Here is a 17,124-nt window from a genome sequence, read left to right on the forward strand (position 1 = left end):
TTTCTTGTCCCATAGTCATTTTAGGGGACAACTGTAGGGTTAATGGGGCCTTCCACTGGAGAGCCCCCTGTCACCTGAAGGACTCCACTGCATCATCCACATCCCCAGGGTCAGGGTCATAGAGTCAGCATCTACGGCTTTCACCTGAAATGCAGTTACGGCTTTATGAGTGGTTTTCCAGGGCCTCCTAGTCCTGGGGAAGTCCCTACTGTTGGGAATACCGTGCTCATACTCTTTGCAATCCAGATCAAGAGCAACATGGGCTTATCTTTTTCTCTGCCCTGTTGATTGCCCTGTTCCATGTGGGCAAAAACACACTGCAGCCAGGGGTCAGTGATTAGCTTCCCTGGACTGCATCACTCAGTCTGAGATATTTAAGTCTGCCAGGCCCCCTAATCAACCACATGCACCATCCCAGTCACATGAGACTCCCCCTGGCCTCTGCTCATATCTGTCTTTCAGTTTTCGTATTTCATTCTCAGAGAAGGACCTCATTTCATCAGTTACATTTTCAGCAACACCATGACTTGTTTTGTGTTGAGTGAAAACAAGCTTTACTTGGGGTAAAATATAAACAACCCAAATCAGGAGGAGCTTCCTACACAGGGGCCTTTGACTCCCCTTGGGTGTCATCTGCAACCCCTTGCATGTGGAAGTTAAGGGCTGGTGCAGGAGTATGAAGGTGGCCAGAAGCTAGGCTAGTTTTCCAAAAATTTTTAGGGCCCACCTCTTGCATCCTGCCCTTGTCTATCACACCAGTTTATCCTTGTTGACAAGAAGACTGTCAACATCTCATTTATCCCCAGTCAGCTAGAGGGAGGTCATCCCCCCAGGGAGCTAGCACCACCCTGGGATGGCTGCGCTGATGAACCTTGTGCCATGGTATACTTTGTTGGTGACCTTGCTCACTGCACCAAACTGTCAAGCAAGTGACACCTGTTGCCTACCACCAGAAGCAGCAGCACCAAGCTGTGTTCTCGCTGCAGAGTTTGCAGGTATCAGAGTTGCCAAGAAAGACACAATTCACACAGGCACTGGATGGAACAACACTTCACTCACGCAGAGAACAGACAGAGCAAGATCAGCCTCAGTAGTGAGTATGGCTCCCCCATGGCCAGTGCATCTTGCCCCACAGCGAATGCAGGAAGACGGTCTACACATACCCCTCCTGTGCTTGTGAAGGACCCCCTTCTCTCCCCACCAGGAATAGATTATAGCAGAAGGGCTGGCCGGGTGTCATACGATACACATGCTTAAAGCAGAACAAAGAAAGTACAAATCATGCCCAGCACAGGCTGTGAGGACTTATTTCCATGTAAGAAAACGTTCCAGGCCCAACGCATGCTCTTATGCAGTTATGCAAGGGTCAACAGGCTGTGCATGACTGCCTTTCCCTACACCTGCCTTATCTCTTGTTCTAACAAATACAAAGACCTCCATTTGTATTCTGGAAAGGATCTCCTCTTGCCTTCTCAAGGATTTTGCTCCTATAACTTTTGCCTCTTTTTCCAGCATCATAAATCTCCACTGTCTACTAAATCAATCCCTTGAACATATAAAGATGCTCTAGTATCTCTCATTTAAAAAGCAATCCCTCACTCTTAAAACCCTCTCCAGCTACAGACCCATTTTTGCCTTCTCACCTCACTTACTCCTCAGTCCTCTTCAACTGTGCTTCCATCATCCCTATTCCACTTGAGACTGTGTTCACTGGTGATCCTCATGTGGCCAAACCCCACAGTCATTTTTGTTATCTTACTTGACCTTTCAACATTCATGCTAATTGACCTAACTCTCCCTGAAACTCCCCACTTTCTTTCTGAGATATCGCACTCTCCAGCTTTCCCCCCAAGGCGTTTCCTTTGTTGGCACTTCCTTCTCTGCTGGAACTCGAAAGTTTGCAGTGCTCCAAGGGTCTGTCCTGGGCTTTCTCCTCTTTATTTATACTCTTTCCCGGATGCTCTCACTCAGTGTCATGCTTTAAATACCTTACTCATGCCAATGACGTTCAAGCCCTAACCTCTCCTCTGAACTTCAGGCTCATGTGTCAAACTGCCGCCTTGACTTTTCCAGATATATGTGATTTTTTTCCCCCTGATGTAGCTCTTTAACTTTACTATTTCACGTGCTTAAGTTAAACTCTACTATTTCATGAAGTATTCACAAGATTTTCTTCAATTTACAGTTGTCTGTCCTGCAACGAAACCTAGAGTACACTGACAGTTCAGTTTTAGACACTGGAAAAATGAACATTAAGAGATAAGATTCTTTAATTCTCGTATTTTTAGATTTTTTTCTTGAGGTATAATTGACATACAACATTGTATTAATTTTAGCTGTACAACATAAAAATTCGATATTTGTATATATTGCAAAATGATCACCACAGTGAGTCTAGCTAACACGTGTCACCATACATAGTTACACAATTGTTTTCCTTGTGATGAAACTTTTCAAATTTACTCTCTTAGTAACTTTCAAATATGCAGTACGGTATTATTAACTATGGTCACCCTGCTGTATGTGACATCCCCATTACTTATTTATAACTGGAAAATTTTTTTTTAAGTATTTGTTTATTTATTTATTTATGGCTGTGTTGGGTCTTCGTTTCTGTGCGAGGGCTTTCTCTAGTTGTGGCAAGCGGGGGCCACTCTTCATCGCAGTGCGCGGGCCTCTCACTATCGCGGCCTCTCGTTGCGGAGCACAGGCTCCAGACGCGCAGGCTCAGTAATTGTGGCTCACGGGCCCAGCTGCTCCGCGGCACGTGGGATCTTCCCAGACCAGGGCTCGAACCCGTGTCCCCTGCATTGGCAGGCAGAGTCTCAACCACTGCGCCACCAGGGAAGCCCCTGTAACTGGAAATTTTTATCTTTTGACCCCCTTCACCCTTTTCACCCACCCTCTATCCCCCACCTCTGGCAACCACCAATCTGGTCTCTGTGTCTTTTTGACCTTGGATTTTTTTTCTTCTCTTTTCTTTTTCGTTTTTTCTTTTTAGATTCCACATATAAGTGAGATCATACAGTATTAGTCTTCTTCTGTCTGACTTATTTCACTTAGCATAATGCCCTCAAGGTCCATTCAGGTTGTCACAAATTATAAGATTTCATTCTTTTTGATGGCTGAATAATATTCCATCGTGTATATATACCACATTTTCTTTATCTATTCATCCACTGATGGACACTTAGGTTGCTTCCATGTCTTAGTTATTGTAAATAATGTTGATATGAATATGGGTATGCACATATCTTTTGAGTTACTGTTTTCATTTTCTTCAGATAAACATCCAGAAGTCGAATTGGTGGATCATATGGTAGTTCTATTTTTAATTTTTTGAGGAACCGCCATACTGTTTTCCATAGTGGCTGTACCAATTTACCTTCCCACCAACAGAGCACAAAGGCTCCCTTTTCTCCACCTTACACTAGCATTTTTTATCTCTTGCCTTTTTGAGAACAGCCATTCTAACAGGTGTGAGGTGATTTCTCACTGTGGTTTTGATTTGCATTTCCCTGATGATTAGTGATGTTGAGCATCTTTTCATGTATTGGGTTGGCCAAAAAGTCCCTTCAGTTTTTAAGTAACAATAAAAGACACATTTTTCATTTTCACCAAGAACTTTATTGAACAACATATTCACCGTTTTGTTCCACTACCTTCTGCCATTTTTCAGGCAACTTCATAATTCCATCTTCCCAAAACTTTTTATCTTTTCAAGCAAAGAACTGTTCTAGGTACCTTTTACAGTCTTCCAGGCAATTGAAATTTTTTCCATTAAGAGAATTTTGTAAAGACTGTAATAAATGGAAATCCAAAGGTGCAATGTCTGGTGAATACGGCGGATGAATCAGAACTTCCCAAACTGTAACAGTTTTTGCCTGGTCATCAAAGAAACATGCAGTCTTGTGTTATCCTGACGGAAGATTATGTGTTTTCTGCTGACTAATTCCAGACGCTTTTCGTCAAGTGCTGCTTTCAGTTGGTCTAATTGGAAACACTACTTGTTGGAATTAATCGTTTGGTTTTCTGGAAGGAGCTCATAACAGAGGACTCCCTTCCAATCCCACCATACACACAACATCACCTTCTTTGGATGTGAAGACCAGCCTTTGGTGTGGTTGATGGTGGCTCATTTCGCTTGCTCCACAATCTCTTCCGTTCCATATTGTTGTACAGTACCTACTTTTCATCACCCATCACAATTTGTTTTAAAAACGGAATGTTTTTGTTACGTGTAAGTAGAGAATCACATGTGGAAATATGGTCAAGAAGGTTTTTTTCGCTTAACGTGGAACCCAAACATCAAAGTGATTAACATAACCAAGTTGGTGCAAATGATTTTCAACACTTGATTTGGATATTTTGAGTATGTCGGCTATCTCCCGAGTGGTGTAACGTTGATTGTTCTCAATTAATGTCTTGATTTGATTGCTATCAACTTCAACTGGTCTCCCAGACCATGGAGCATTGTCCAGCAAATCTCCAGCACAAAACTTCACAAATCACTTTTGACACATTCGATCAGTCACAGCACCTTCTCCAAACACAGCACAAATCTTTTTTTGCATTTCAGTTGCGTTTCTACCTTTCTTGAAACAATAGAGCGTAATATGCCAAAAATGTAGCTTTTCTTCCATCTTCAATATTAAAATGGCTACACAAAAATTCACTAATTTTGATAAGCTTTTTTAAATGCACGCTGATATGACAGCTGTCACCACACAATCTAATAAAATTGTTTCGAATGAAGTTAAAGATAACTAAGTGTTGCTAGAGCCATCTTACAGAAAAAACTGAACAAACTTTTTGGTCAACTCAATACCTGTTGGCCATCTGTATGTCTTCTTTGGAAAAATCTGTCTATTCAGATCCTCTGTCCATTTTTCAATTGGATTTTTTGGGGTTTTTGCTACTGAGTTGTGTGAGTTCTTTATATTTTTTGGATATTATCCCTTATCAGATAATTCTTATTTCTGAAAGCTGACTTTTTTCCCACTTTGGAATAAGTTAATTATGTTTACATTACCTAACTTAGCATACATATGTTTCCCATGATTTAACCAAAAGCTGTAAATGTGAACTTTTTTCTCATACATTCATTACCTAACCAGCTCTTTAAGTGTATTGACTATGTGTTCAAATGCTATCTACTGCAGGATACCTGCACACACTACGGTACTGATTTTAGGCAACTGCTGCTGGCCCTTTTTTCTTTTCTCCCCACACTCATTTGTGCACATGACTTCACTCATCATCTTCATTAGTTTGCCAAATGGTCCTTCTCCAGCCCCAACTCTTCTCTCGGGCTTCAGTTCTACATTTCTGATGGTCCACTGGACAAATGTAACCAAATGTTCCCCTCAAAATCTACCACAACCAAAACTGAATCTTCTTTTTCCTGCTCCCAAATCAGTCATTCCTGACTTGCCTCTTCCTGTCAGTGGAGCTGCCATTCTCTTGCCTGCCTAGGCTCCACTCCACTTCCTCTTCCCCCACAGATCATCACATCCTACCATCTCTTCCTTCAACACAGCCACAGCATGTTCTGGGGACAGGATTATGAATCTAGGGTCAGAAGGACTTGGGAAGTTAGTTAACCGAGATCTCTATGCCTCATTTTCCTCATCTTTAAAGTATACAACAGGATTGTTTTGAAGATTACATGATCCAATGCATACAAGAACCTAATAGCACATAAGTTCTCACCATACGTTGTTCTCTTCCCTGCCTTCCAACTCCATGGCCAAAATTATAGAGGTGTCCCTCACAATATCTCATCTAAATGATTGCACTAAATTTCTAAACACTGCTTTTTCTCTCCAAACTCTTCCTAAAACACTATTTGGTTCACACTATAATCTTACCTAAAAGTCTTTAATGAATGTCTAATTTTTAAAGCAGAGGTGTCTACACTACTATATATGAAATAGATAATTAATAAGGACCTACTGTATAGCACAGGGAACTCTTCTCAATACTCTGTAATGACCTATATGAGAATAGAATATAGTATATGCATATATGTATATGTATAACTGAGTCACTGTGCTGTACACCTGAAACTAACACATTGTAAATTAACTATATTCCAGCAAAAATTAAAACAAAAGAAAAAAAATAAAGCAGAGGTGTCTAAAATTGGGTGGTTACTTCTTACTAAAGTATAAACTCTTTCGGGAAGGGCAAGGACTTTTGTGTATTCACATTAACCTTCCCTGAAGCACAATGCATGCACCAGGGGCTCAGTGAACATTTCTTCCAAAAAAAATGATTAAAATGATGATCTTATCTGAAAGTTTGCAACAGAATATGAGTTGTTTTCAGTATGCTAAATTCTTCAAGGATACTTTTAATTTCAGTTCTGATCTTTATATGGTCTTTCTTAACTCACTTGAAATATTTGGTAGCATTTCGCTTGTCTGCTTTAGGTGTGGGAGCAATAACTGTTGGCTTCATCCCTCAGTATGTTTTTCTGTTCCTTGAAGAGATAAAAGTCTTGAATGAATTATGTACTGACTTTACAGTCATCAGCCACATTCACTGGAGGGCAGTGTTGTCACTAATCAGGCTCTAAATTCATTTCATTTTGCACTGCATTTGTTAGAGTTATCCGTTTATGAGTTAAAAGGAAAATGGGAGTCTTTTTTTTTTTTTTTTTTAAGACTGGAATATATATCAGATGTGCAGTACTGCACTTACCCTAATACAGCGGTTCTCAAACTTATATATGTATATGAATCACCCTAGACCTGGGCTGTCCAATACAACAGCCACTAGCCATGTGGCAATGAAGCACTTGAAATATGGGCAGTCAAACTGAGATGTGCTGTGAGTGTAAAATATACAATGGATTTTAAGGACTGAGTACATAACTTATGCTGATCATATATTGAAATGAAAATATTTTGGCTCTACTGGGTTAAATAAAATGTACTGGAATTAATTTCATCTGATGCTATTTACTATTTTAAATTAAAAGTGGCTACTAGCATATTCAAAATTACATATGTGACTCACATTTGTGGTTTATGTTATATTCCTGTTAGCACTGTCCCAGATGCTTGTTTAAAATGCATCCTGGGTCCCACTTTTGGATATTCTGCTTTAGTAGCTCCAGGTTAGGAACCAGAAATCTGATACTTTTTATCTCTCCAAGTAATTCAATTGATAAGTCAGGGTAGAGAATCATTGTTTTATACTGCTTTTGACCAGATGATTTTAAGGGTCTTCAGCACAGCAAACAGTGATTCAAAGAGAACAAAGGGAGTAATAGTTTTCGGTTTCAATTGTGTGACAATGGCCATCCCATAACAGTCATACATGTTTCTCAATTAGCAAAACACACTTCAAAATATAATCACAACACAACCATTTTATGGGAATGGGAGGAAGCTGGGAACAATTAAGTAATATCTATCACAAATCTAAGTGCACATAACCGTTGCCTCACTTCTAGAAATCGATCTTGCAGATCTTCTCACAAGCTCACTATGATATACCTATAATTCACTTCGGCACTATTTGAAATAGTGAAAAGCTGGAAAGTTATGAAACTATGACACATCCAACTGAATACTATGCAGGCTATAAACAAGAAGGTCATCTCTATGTACTGATACAGAAAGATGTCTATGATATTTACCAGGGGGCAAAGCAAGTTGCAGAAAAGGACACAGATACTATTTGCATGTGAAAAAATACGTACATATATGTGCATAGAAAGTTTCAAAAACTGTTAATATCGGTTACTGTTAATAGCAGAGAGAAGATTCCCAGCGACATGAAAAGGAACTTTTACTTTGCTTTTTATATCCTTTTATACTGTTTTAGTTTTTTTAATATGATGAATATGCAAATTTACACTGTGCATTACAAAATGGTTATTTTCAAATCTACATAACGCCCAGCCAAGTAAACACTTAATCGCTTAGGTTCCTGTTATTCGCTTATTCAACTAGTAGTTACTGACCACCTGCTTTATGCCAGGCACTGTTCTAAGGCAGAAAAATAAAGAGCGGTGCACCGGCGGAGGACAATAAACAAACGCACACGTACATAATAACTAGTTGTTAAATGCTATGAAGACCTGAATTTTCAAATGCCAAAATGTTCTAATGTCGCGTGCTCCCGTGTGTGCAATATACGTACGTATATTTACGCGTACTTACTAATTAATGCAATCGTTGCTACTGAATTGAAGTGCCGTTTGGATAAAGCATTCTGGGAAATTTCTCAAATTAATCTTTCTCCTGCATGCATTATAATGAATTTAGTACAAAAAAAATTTTAAATAGCAAAGCCTTTTTTTTTTTTTGGTTGTGTGAATTTAGGAAAATTACTTAGCTACTTCAGGCCTCGGTGTTCTCTACCAAGGAAGTGGATTTACCTCTCGGGTCTCCCGTCTCGGGGAGAACTCTCTGGGCGGATCAGCGTAACAGCAGCGCCCTGCGCCCGGCGGCGTGTGGGTGGGGCGGGTCCCGCGGAGCGCCGCTGGGCCGCGTGCCGAGCGGCGGGCCGGCTCTCCCGAGACGCGCGGCATTCTCGCTGTGGACCGGAGGAGAAACACGGTGCTTTCACAGACTTTTTTCACCCGAGCACTTCTGCCCGCCAATTTCTCTTTCCGGGCGTGCAGGGGCCGCCCGGCGTCAACTCCCGCAGGCGCCAGCCAACCAGCCAGCCCGACTTCTCGAGCGGGTCACCGGGTGAGGCCGCCCTACACTCAAGTCCACTGCTACACTCAAGTCCACTGCCGGCCCCGAGCCGCCCCAGCCGTCGCGGGCAGACTTGGCTCAGGGTAGGTGGTAGCCTCGCCTGCAAAGGAGGCCGTTCGTTTAAATTCTGGCGCCACTCCCGCGCCACGTAGAGCCAGACTCGGAAGCGACGGACAGCGGCGAGCCAGCGGGCGCGCGCCCCGGGCTGGGCGTGCGCGCCGCGGAGCGACAGTGCGCGCACCACGCCCCGGAACGAGCCCCCGAAAGAAAAGAGCCGCCTGGCGCGCTCTCGCGCCTCCCGTCAGGAGCAGGCCACGCCCCCTTACTCTACAGCGTCCAATAGATGCGAGAGGGAGGAGCGGCCTCGTTCCGGCTCGGGAGAGACTATATAGGGAACTGCTGGCGACACCGCTCGGTCTTTTACGTCAGGACTTGGGAGCAGTCGTGTGGTGCTAGGTAAGCGGGAGTTGTGGGCGGTTGTCCGAGCGACCTCGGGCGGCGCAGCTTAGGTTGGGGGCTGCAGTACGGTGAAACGATTACAGAAATTGGAGGTTAGAGTGCGGTGATGAAAACTTGGACGTGGGGAACACGCCGCCGGGCCACCACGTGTCCCGAGTCGTGGTGGCGGCTGGCTTCGAGCTTAGGCGTGCGGAGGCGGCCGCTGGAGGCCGCGGCGATGCGCGCGGCCTGGTTGTTAACGCCCGGGCAGCCGCTGACTGAGCCTGGGAGGCGGCCGGCAGAAGACAACATTCCTGGGATTTGGGGGCGGGGGGTTACCCTTAACGTTAAGAGCGAGAGGCCTCTGATAGGGTGTTTTTCTCCCTTGGCCAGATCAACAGTTATTTCAAAACGGGCAGCTCCTGACTCGGCGTGAGACTGAGTTGTATTGTGCCCAGGTGGCGCTGTGTGCAAATAGGATTATTGAAGGGGAGGAGTTTAGTGCTGAAAACCTTGAACTATGACATTCTGTGAGAATGTTTAATTTTAAATAGATGCCCCGCAAGAACAATGGCTTTCGGTGCAACGGAGCTGTTATGTGGAGAGGCTGAGGTAAGGGTTGTTGGGGGCTTAGTTTTTAAATCGAAGGAGTAAACCTGTTGATTTACAGAAACGATGATGGAGCATCATTTGAAATTAAGCTTCTTTTTTTTAGATACAAAGGAAAGTTCCAAAACGTATGGGAGAAGGTTTGCTGGAAAATGACTTGGTTAAAACCTGACAATCTTACCAGGTGTGTATTGGACTCCTATTAATACTTTGAGTCTGCATGTGTTTAGTCCACATGTAGAGTAAATGAGAAATTTTTTGTCCTCGAAGGAGCATCCTGCAGGTCGATGAATACTAATGAAGCTATGACCATCACCGATTGATGATGAACAGCTTCATTTGAAAGTAAGTTATGTGGCTTACAACATCTACTATAGCATTCCGTAGTACTTGCCTTTTAATGCTGCTCTGGTTTATGGTAAGTGTCAGTGTGATAGAGCTTAATGGAGTTTGGTCTGATCAATGAAGAAAGCTATCCCGAAGCGGATTACCTGAAGAAAAGCATGTACGGATTCGGCTTCTGAGATAAGACCAATATGCAGTTATGAGATAACAAAATTTTGTTGCTTGGATTTTGTAACTGAGTTTTCTGTTAGCTTATGCCTCTTATAGGGGAAAAACTGTTACTTCACACTAGTGTTTTTTTTCTCTGCCAACAGTGACAGGGGTCGCTGTCTGCCTATTGAAAGAGGCCAGTTTGCCATGAAGTTCCTAAGGTGTAAACATGTCTGTGAGTAGAGATATTTTGCTTAACAATCAGTCAATCTTGTGTCCTTGGTCTTATCTATGATGATCCTATCCCGAACCTGAATTTCTGTTGAAAAAATCTTATACGGATCTGGCTTCTGAGATAGACCAATATAAGGACGACAGTATTTTTGAAAATTCCTTTAAATAAGTTCTTGAGATGTTGATAGTCTTGTAAATCTCAAATGTTCTTCCTTTTCTAGGGCTAGTGCCACGAGATTTACTTGTCTGTTGTATGAAAAACTGGTGATCAGGAAAAGCTCTTCCTTTTATGGACACGGAAAGAAAACAAAACTCAAGACAGATTATTTTTTTTAATTTTGAAATTGCATTTGTAAATAGATTTCTGAGCCAACATCGAATCTAGATTAATGCATCCATAAGATTCAAACCATTTCTGTTTAATCATGTCACTGCCCTAGAGTCGTAACCTGTTAGCCAGTATATTATTGATACTTTCTAGCTCTGAAACTGTTTTTAATGGAAAATTCTTTTTCAGTTATCCAGCCTTGTAATTAAATAATTTTGAGTGAATGTTTAGCCTTTGGTCACCTGTCTGAATTTAAAATGTATAATTGTAAATACAGCCAAGTGAAAGTTTATACTATTGTGGGAAAATCCTTAGTAGGGGGAGATGACTTGGTTTGGCAATCATAAGGATCACAAGGGGATATGGAAAACCTTTGCTTTGTGCAGGGTACTAAGTATTACTGAATTAATGGAGGTGAAAGCAGAGAGGACCTATGACTGGGGCAAGGGGAGGGAAAGCCAGGCATCAAAACGATCAGTATACTAGCTGAATTGTGGAATATTTAGTCCTACTGTAATAGTAATATGAAAGGGTATTTATGCTAAAAATGGGGAGGAGTAATGCTGAAAATTAAGGAAGAGAGCACAGCATAACAATCAGGAGTCATGAGGGAAGGTCATTGATAAAATCTGGGTTAAAAGTGGTCAAACATTGTACAGAATGGGTTAGTGTAAACAGTAATAGCATCTGATCTAACCAAGGTGGTTGGGCTCCATGCATAATCATTTTCCCTAAATAGCTGCATGAATAAATTGTTCCCAAGCCCATATTTAAATGTCAAAGTCAGAGTGCCAATATTCTTGTCACCTTATAATGAACTCTTTCTTAAAATGTTCACCTGCCTCAGTGAGAATTCAATTTGGGGTCCATGCAGCTCAGTCAGGTTCATGAGACTGATAAGCCTGTAGTGGTCAGGCACATAGTGAATTTGGCCCAAGTATTAAGACAGTGTACAAAAATGGGGCTCTGAAAATGTTTCTTGCAGTCATAAACCACCTCCGTGTACAGCATTGTGTTACATTGTTCTTTATTGCACTTATGTGTATTTGGAAATGAGGAAACGTTGGCACTGCAATCTGCACCCTTGATCACTGATCTCCCTTACCCCGCTTTATTTGGTTGGAACTTTTACAACATGCTCGATAAGATCTGTTTCACACACTGACATCTTAAGTACCTAGATACCTTAACTACCTGGCACTTGGTTGTCAGTAAATGTTAAACGAACAGTGAATGATTAAAGACCAATTGGGATCTACACAAAACTTGCAGAGAAAACTGCCCTTTTGTCAGAGTTGGCAAACATCAGTCCCTTCAAAACAAGGCATGAAATGAATAAAACTTGGCTTTAGAGCCCTTTGACCTCTTTTCCCTCAGTCCCTTCTGGTTTTGCTCCTTTCCCTCCCAGTCAGTCTTATAAAGTATCATATTTCCTTAGTTGATAAAATCCAAATAATGTATGTATACTTCATTGCACTATACTAGGTTCTGCCAGGGAGGTCAAGGGTAAAACATTTACTATGTCCTCTGTCACATCAATAGTTGTACAAGGTACCAAGAAAGAATGCAAGATACAGGGATGCAAAGAACTGAGGAGATTGAACAAGTGATAAATTTAGGCGTAGGAGACACCAACCAAAGATGGTATGCTGAGGGTGGTAAATTGAGAATTTAGGCATCAGTTGGATGGATAGATGTGGGACAAATAAGGCGGAGGATAAGACTGAAATGCTACAGTACCCCAAGCTTCTTGAGCAACAGAACTAAAAAAACCTATCATTCAAATTCCCTGAGACTTGACATGTTTTCAGCAGGAAGAGACATAGTCACTTATTGAGCCCTACTGATTTTGCAGGGTACACAATTGACAAGAGATGAGAGTTGGGTCCAAAAAGGTACAATTTTAGTGGAACTTAGCTCAACATAGCAGCTTCCTTTTAAATTACCGATTGACTTAGTAGCATTTTTCTTTCGCACAGCAGAGGTCTTGTTATACTCTACTGGCCTTCTGATTTGTGAATGCTGACTTAGCTGGGTAATAGGCAACTATTAGCTAAGACCAGGGACCTTAAGCTGTTATCTGGGTAAGGGATTTACCTTCCAGAACATACCTGCAACTTAGAGAGGCAGCGTAGATTAAAAATCAAAAGCCTAAAGACCTAAATGAATAGGACTGAAATAGACCAGGATCTGCTTGGTTAGGGCTGGTTTCAGATTGAAAGAACAGAGTCTACATGTGTGTGATGTGAGCCAATATTTTCTCTGCTTAACACCATGCCTCCAGGTTATCTTAAAATACAGTAGGCTCAATCCTACCTTTTGGTGTTTTCTAAAATTAGTTCTATTACTAGAAATCCAATATCCACCCCACTTGGCTTCCCAATCAAGTGCCCTCTGAACTGATTATACACTTCATAATCCTTGCTGTTTGCCCAGCCTATGTGAAAGCTTTTGGCTGTTTCATGATTTTTAAACCAGTTCACCCATTAAATTTAGAGCCTTTGAATCCCAGCCTACTAGGATAGTCTGCTTATCTTTTGTCAATTCCTCCTCCCTGGGGGTGGGACCCTCCTTCCCATATTTCCTCCCAAAAGCTTGGTTCCAGATCCAAATAGTATTTAAAGCATAGTATTTATAATTACCTCATGAATATTGCCACTGCCACCGGCATTGTTCCACCTCACTGATTCTACATTTTGGGGTATGTACAGAAGTCAGGTCAAAATATAAGTGTGCCATGAAGCTTTGAAAATCTTATGGACTATTTTGAGGTGGGGGGTTGGGAAAGGTACCTTTCCAATATGAGAACCACTCAGTCTCATTCTCACAAGTCTTTTTGGCCTCTTCCCCCCTGACCACTAGTCAGTCTATCTCTGAGGTCCTGGCATACCATGCAGCTGAGTTATAACAGGAAATAGATTTAATCTCGCAGAATCCCACATGGAGTACAGTATAATCCAACGTACTTGGGAACTTTACATTAGTTATGCTTACTCAGTTGATTCTAGTTCCCTTCAAAGGAGTATTAACAATGCAAAAAGCATTTCAGAATACAAATAGAATTCATCATTTGAAGAAAATAATATTTATAAATACAGTGCATTACTGAGGTCAGAAAACTGGATGTGCCCTTGCCTCCTAACTACTGAATACAGTTAAAGAACAATAAATGGTTCATTTTAAAGTGTACAGCTTGATGAGTGTAAGTATGCACCCATGAACCATTACTGCAATCAAGATAGTGGTTAAATCCATCTCTCCCAAAAGCACCTTTTTGCAGAGGCTTGATTTTGAACATGGTAAGTTTGAGATGGCATTTTATATCCAAATGAGATATGGGGCGAGATCTGAGCTGGAGAAATAAAATTGGGAGTCATCAGCATGTGGATGGTATATTTAAAGCCATAAGGTGAGATCACCAAGGGAGTGAATACAAATGGAGAAGTGGTCCAAGAGTTGAGTCCTGGGACATTCCAGGAGTAAGACATTCCAGGTTTAGTTCAAATCCTAAAGATGATTTTGCATCAACAAAAACTGGGAAGCAGAAATCTGTTGTGAAGTTCAACTGCCACATCTGAAACAAACTAGATAGAAAATCAAGGAGTTCCAGAAAACAAGGGTGAGAAGCTAAGCAAATAGTTGCTTGGGGTAATGAGGCTGGAGGTTGCCTTGTATTTAATGCAGAGCATTGGTCTGCATAAAATTGAAGGAGTTAATATCCAAGGACAACTTTGCAAAGTGGTCTTCCGGAGAGAACAAGACGAGGAATTTACGAAGTGATAAGGGTTTTCATCAGACACTGTGGACTTGGAGAAGTGGAGTTGACTACAGACAAGTTAGAGGTTTGCCTTGCGGTGCTAAAGTGCCTGATGAGGCTGAAAATTACCAAGTGTAATAGTTAATCAACATAATTCTTCACTACTCTTCTGTGGGGCTCATCCATGTGGGAGCAGAAAACAGATCAGTGGATAAATCCAAAATTAGGGATAAACTGGACAGGAGGAGCAGAGCCATGATGGGCCAATCAAGGGTGTAGATGAAAGTGTTGTTAAAATTGACCTTGAGATCCAGGTTGATTAGGGGAAAAAATTAGACTGCTAGAAAACTGTCCCAGGTAATAACAAAGATCGGATGTACTATAGAAAGATGATGAAAATGAGGTAAAATAAGATCCTCTCCAGTTATACTATAAAATGACCCATAGCAGTTGTATTTCTAATTAGTGTTTATCTCTCTGGCCCTATAGTGTGTTCTTTTCAAGGAGAAACTTCCCTTTCACTTCTTAAACTCTGTGCCTAGTATACAATGTAATGACTCCCATTACAAATTTGTCTAATTAAATGGAATTCAGTATGTATATTTAAGGTGGGCAATGATGGTATGATCTAAGTTCTCCAAAAGATAAAAGAAATGAGAAAAGTTGAAAACTTGTGATGGACTCAATATTTGTGTCCTCCCAAAATTCATGTGTTGAAGCCCTAACCCCAGTGTGGCAATATTTGGAGATGGAGCCTCAGGGGAAGTAATTAATGTTAAATGATGTCATAAGGGTAGGGCCCTGGTCCAATAGGATGAGTGTCCTTGTAAGAAGAAACACCAGAGAGCTCACTCTCTCTCCCTTTCCATGTGCACCCACAAGAAAGAGGTCATGTGAGGATACAGTGTGGTGGTGGCTGCCTACAAGCCCAAACGAGACCTCAGAATAAAACCTACCTTGCCGGCACCTTGATCTTGGACTTTCCAGCCTCCAGAGCTATGAGAAAATTAATTTCTATTGTTTAAGCCATTCAGTCTGTGGTATTTTGTTATGGCAGCTCTAATAGACTAAGACAGAAGCGAAGGATAAATGGCCACTGCTATAATTGGGGGACTTTATATTTGGCTAAGGATTTATGAGTAATAACTATGAAAAAAGTCCATGCAATGTAATGTCTCTGGTTTTATACATTTTCCCTTTAGGTTTTTACGTATTACATTGAAACTGGATTGACAATGCACTTCCTTTTTTTTTTCTTTAAATGCACTTTCTTATTGAATAATAACAAACAGCTGCCACTCACAAAGCTTTACAACCTGTTTCAACATCAAGATCAGTTATTTAAGAAATAGATAAGTTTTCAGTAAAAAAATCTCAGTAAAGAAACTAGAGGGAATTCCCTGGCAGTCCAGTGGTTAGTACTCCTTGCTTCCACTGCAGCGGGCACAGGTTCAATCCCTGGTCGGGGAACTAAGGTGTAAAATTTCCTTGTTCTATATGAACATTAAGATTGCAAAAAATTTTTAACTTAACACCTTTGGTAACTGATAGGTCATACCTATCATGATTTCACTGTTTAATGAAAAATACTCGGTATAAAATGATGGCTGACACTTCTATGGTTCCTTTTATTTTCCACAGTACTTTAACATACATCATCTTGGTTTCTCCTACAGTAACTCAGGGAGTAGGCATTATTAGTATTTACACAATTTATATATGAGTGAACTGAGAGACTTAAAATATAGGCTGCTTGCATGTCTGGAGCCTGTGCTCCGCAACAAGAGAGGCCACGATAGTGAGAGGCCCACGCACTGCGATGAAGAGTGGCCCCCGCTTGCCACAACTAGAGAAAGCCCTCACAGAAACGAAGACCCAACACAGCCAAAAATAAATAAATTAATTAATTAATTAAAAAAAAAATATATATATATATATAGGCTGCTTAAGGTCTAGATCACTGTAAGGAATGATTTCGTCATCATCTGTATTTTGCACACTATAATATAGACTTTTTAGTTTGGGTGCCACATTTAAGAAGAACAGTGACAAACTAGGGGGCAACCTAAGGGTGAAGACAAGCGTTCTGGAAACCATGTCATTCTAGAGAATATTCTAAGGACTTGGAAATACTTAACCTGAAGAAGTGAAAATCAAGGGAAGGCATGATGACTATTTTTAGGTATTTGAAAGTACTTCATGTGGAATAATAGTAATATTAATAATAATCCCATCTGGTAGGTACTATGATTAGGCCAATTTTACAGATGAGGAAACAAACTTAGAAAAGTAACCTAATGGGCTTCCCTGGTGGCGCAGTGATTGAGAATCTGCCTGCTAATGCAGGGGGCATGGGTTCGAGCCCTGGTCTGGGAGGATCCCACATGCCGCGGAGCGACTAGGCCCGTGAGCCACAATTACTGAGCCTGCGCGTCTGGAGCCTGTGCTCTGCAGCATGAGAGGCCGCGATGGTGAAGAGGCCCGCGCACCGCGATGAGGAGTGGCCCCCACTTCCTGCAACTGGAGAAAGCCCTCGCACAGAGACG

The 17,124-nt window shown here is 41.4% G+C and overlaps 3 long non-coding RNA genes across 10 annotated transcripts in view; 1 reads left to right on the forward strand and 2 right to left on the reverse strand.

Moving 5' to 3' along the window:
• Positions 1 to 8,868, reverse strand: part of LOC309666540 — a 444,368-nt gene extending 435,500 nt beyond the window's left edge. For 3 of the 4 annotated variants that reach the window (XR_014267154.1, XR_014267155.1, XR_014267156.1), the window contains exon 1: positions 8,393 to 8,530. This is a non-coding gene — a long non-coding RNA (uncharacterized lncRNA). Of the gene's footprint in view, positions 1 to 8,392 lie in introns of all 4 variants that reach the window. The other variant, XR_014267157.1, reaches the window with a different exon arrangement.
• A 169-nt stretch (positions 8,869 to 9,037) lies between these two features.
• LOC309666531 lies at positions 9,038 to 11,051 on the forward strand. Of its 5 annotated transcripts, none has more exons than XR_014267135.1 (6): positions 9,051 to 9,173; positions 9,549 to 9,767; positions 9,871 to 9,948; positions 10,035 to 10,109; positions 10,424 to 10,494; positions 10,715 to 11,051. It is a non-coding gene; the product is annotated as an uncharacterized lncRNA (long non-coding RNA). The 5 variants fall into 5 exon arrangements; XR_014267136.1 differs by having other exon boundaries at positions 9,112 to 9,173; positions 9,710 to 9,767; XR_014267137.1 differs by lacking the exon at positions 9,051 to 9,173 and adding an exon at positions 9,252 to 9,268 and having other exon boundaries at positions 9,710 to 9,767.
• A 2,524-nt stretch (positions 11,052 to 13,575) lies between these two features.
• LOC309666535 lies at positions 13,576 to 16,047 on the reverse strand. Its single transcript, XR_014267148.1, has 2 exons — positions 14,819 to 16,047; positions 13,576 to 14,627 (listed from the first exon to the last, which is right to left on the reverse strand). It is a non-coding gene; the product is annotated as an uncharacterized lncRNA (long non-coding RNA).
• Positions 16,048 to 17,124: the final 1,077 nt, after the last annotated feature.

The sequence above is a fragment of the Balaenoptera physalus genome, assembly GCF_965194825.1.
Source record: "Balaenoptera physalus genome assembly, chromosome: 9".
NCBI classification, from domain to species: Eukaryota; Metazoa; Chordata; class Mammalia; order Artiodactyla; family Balaenopteridae; genus Balaenoptera; species Balaenoptera physalus.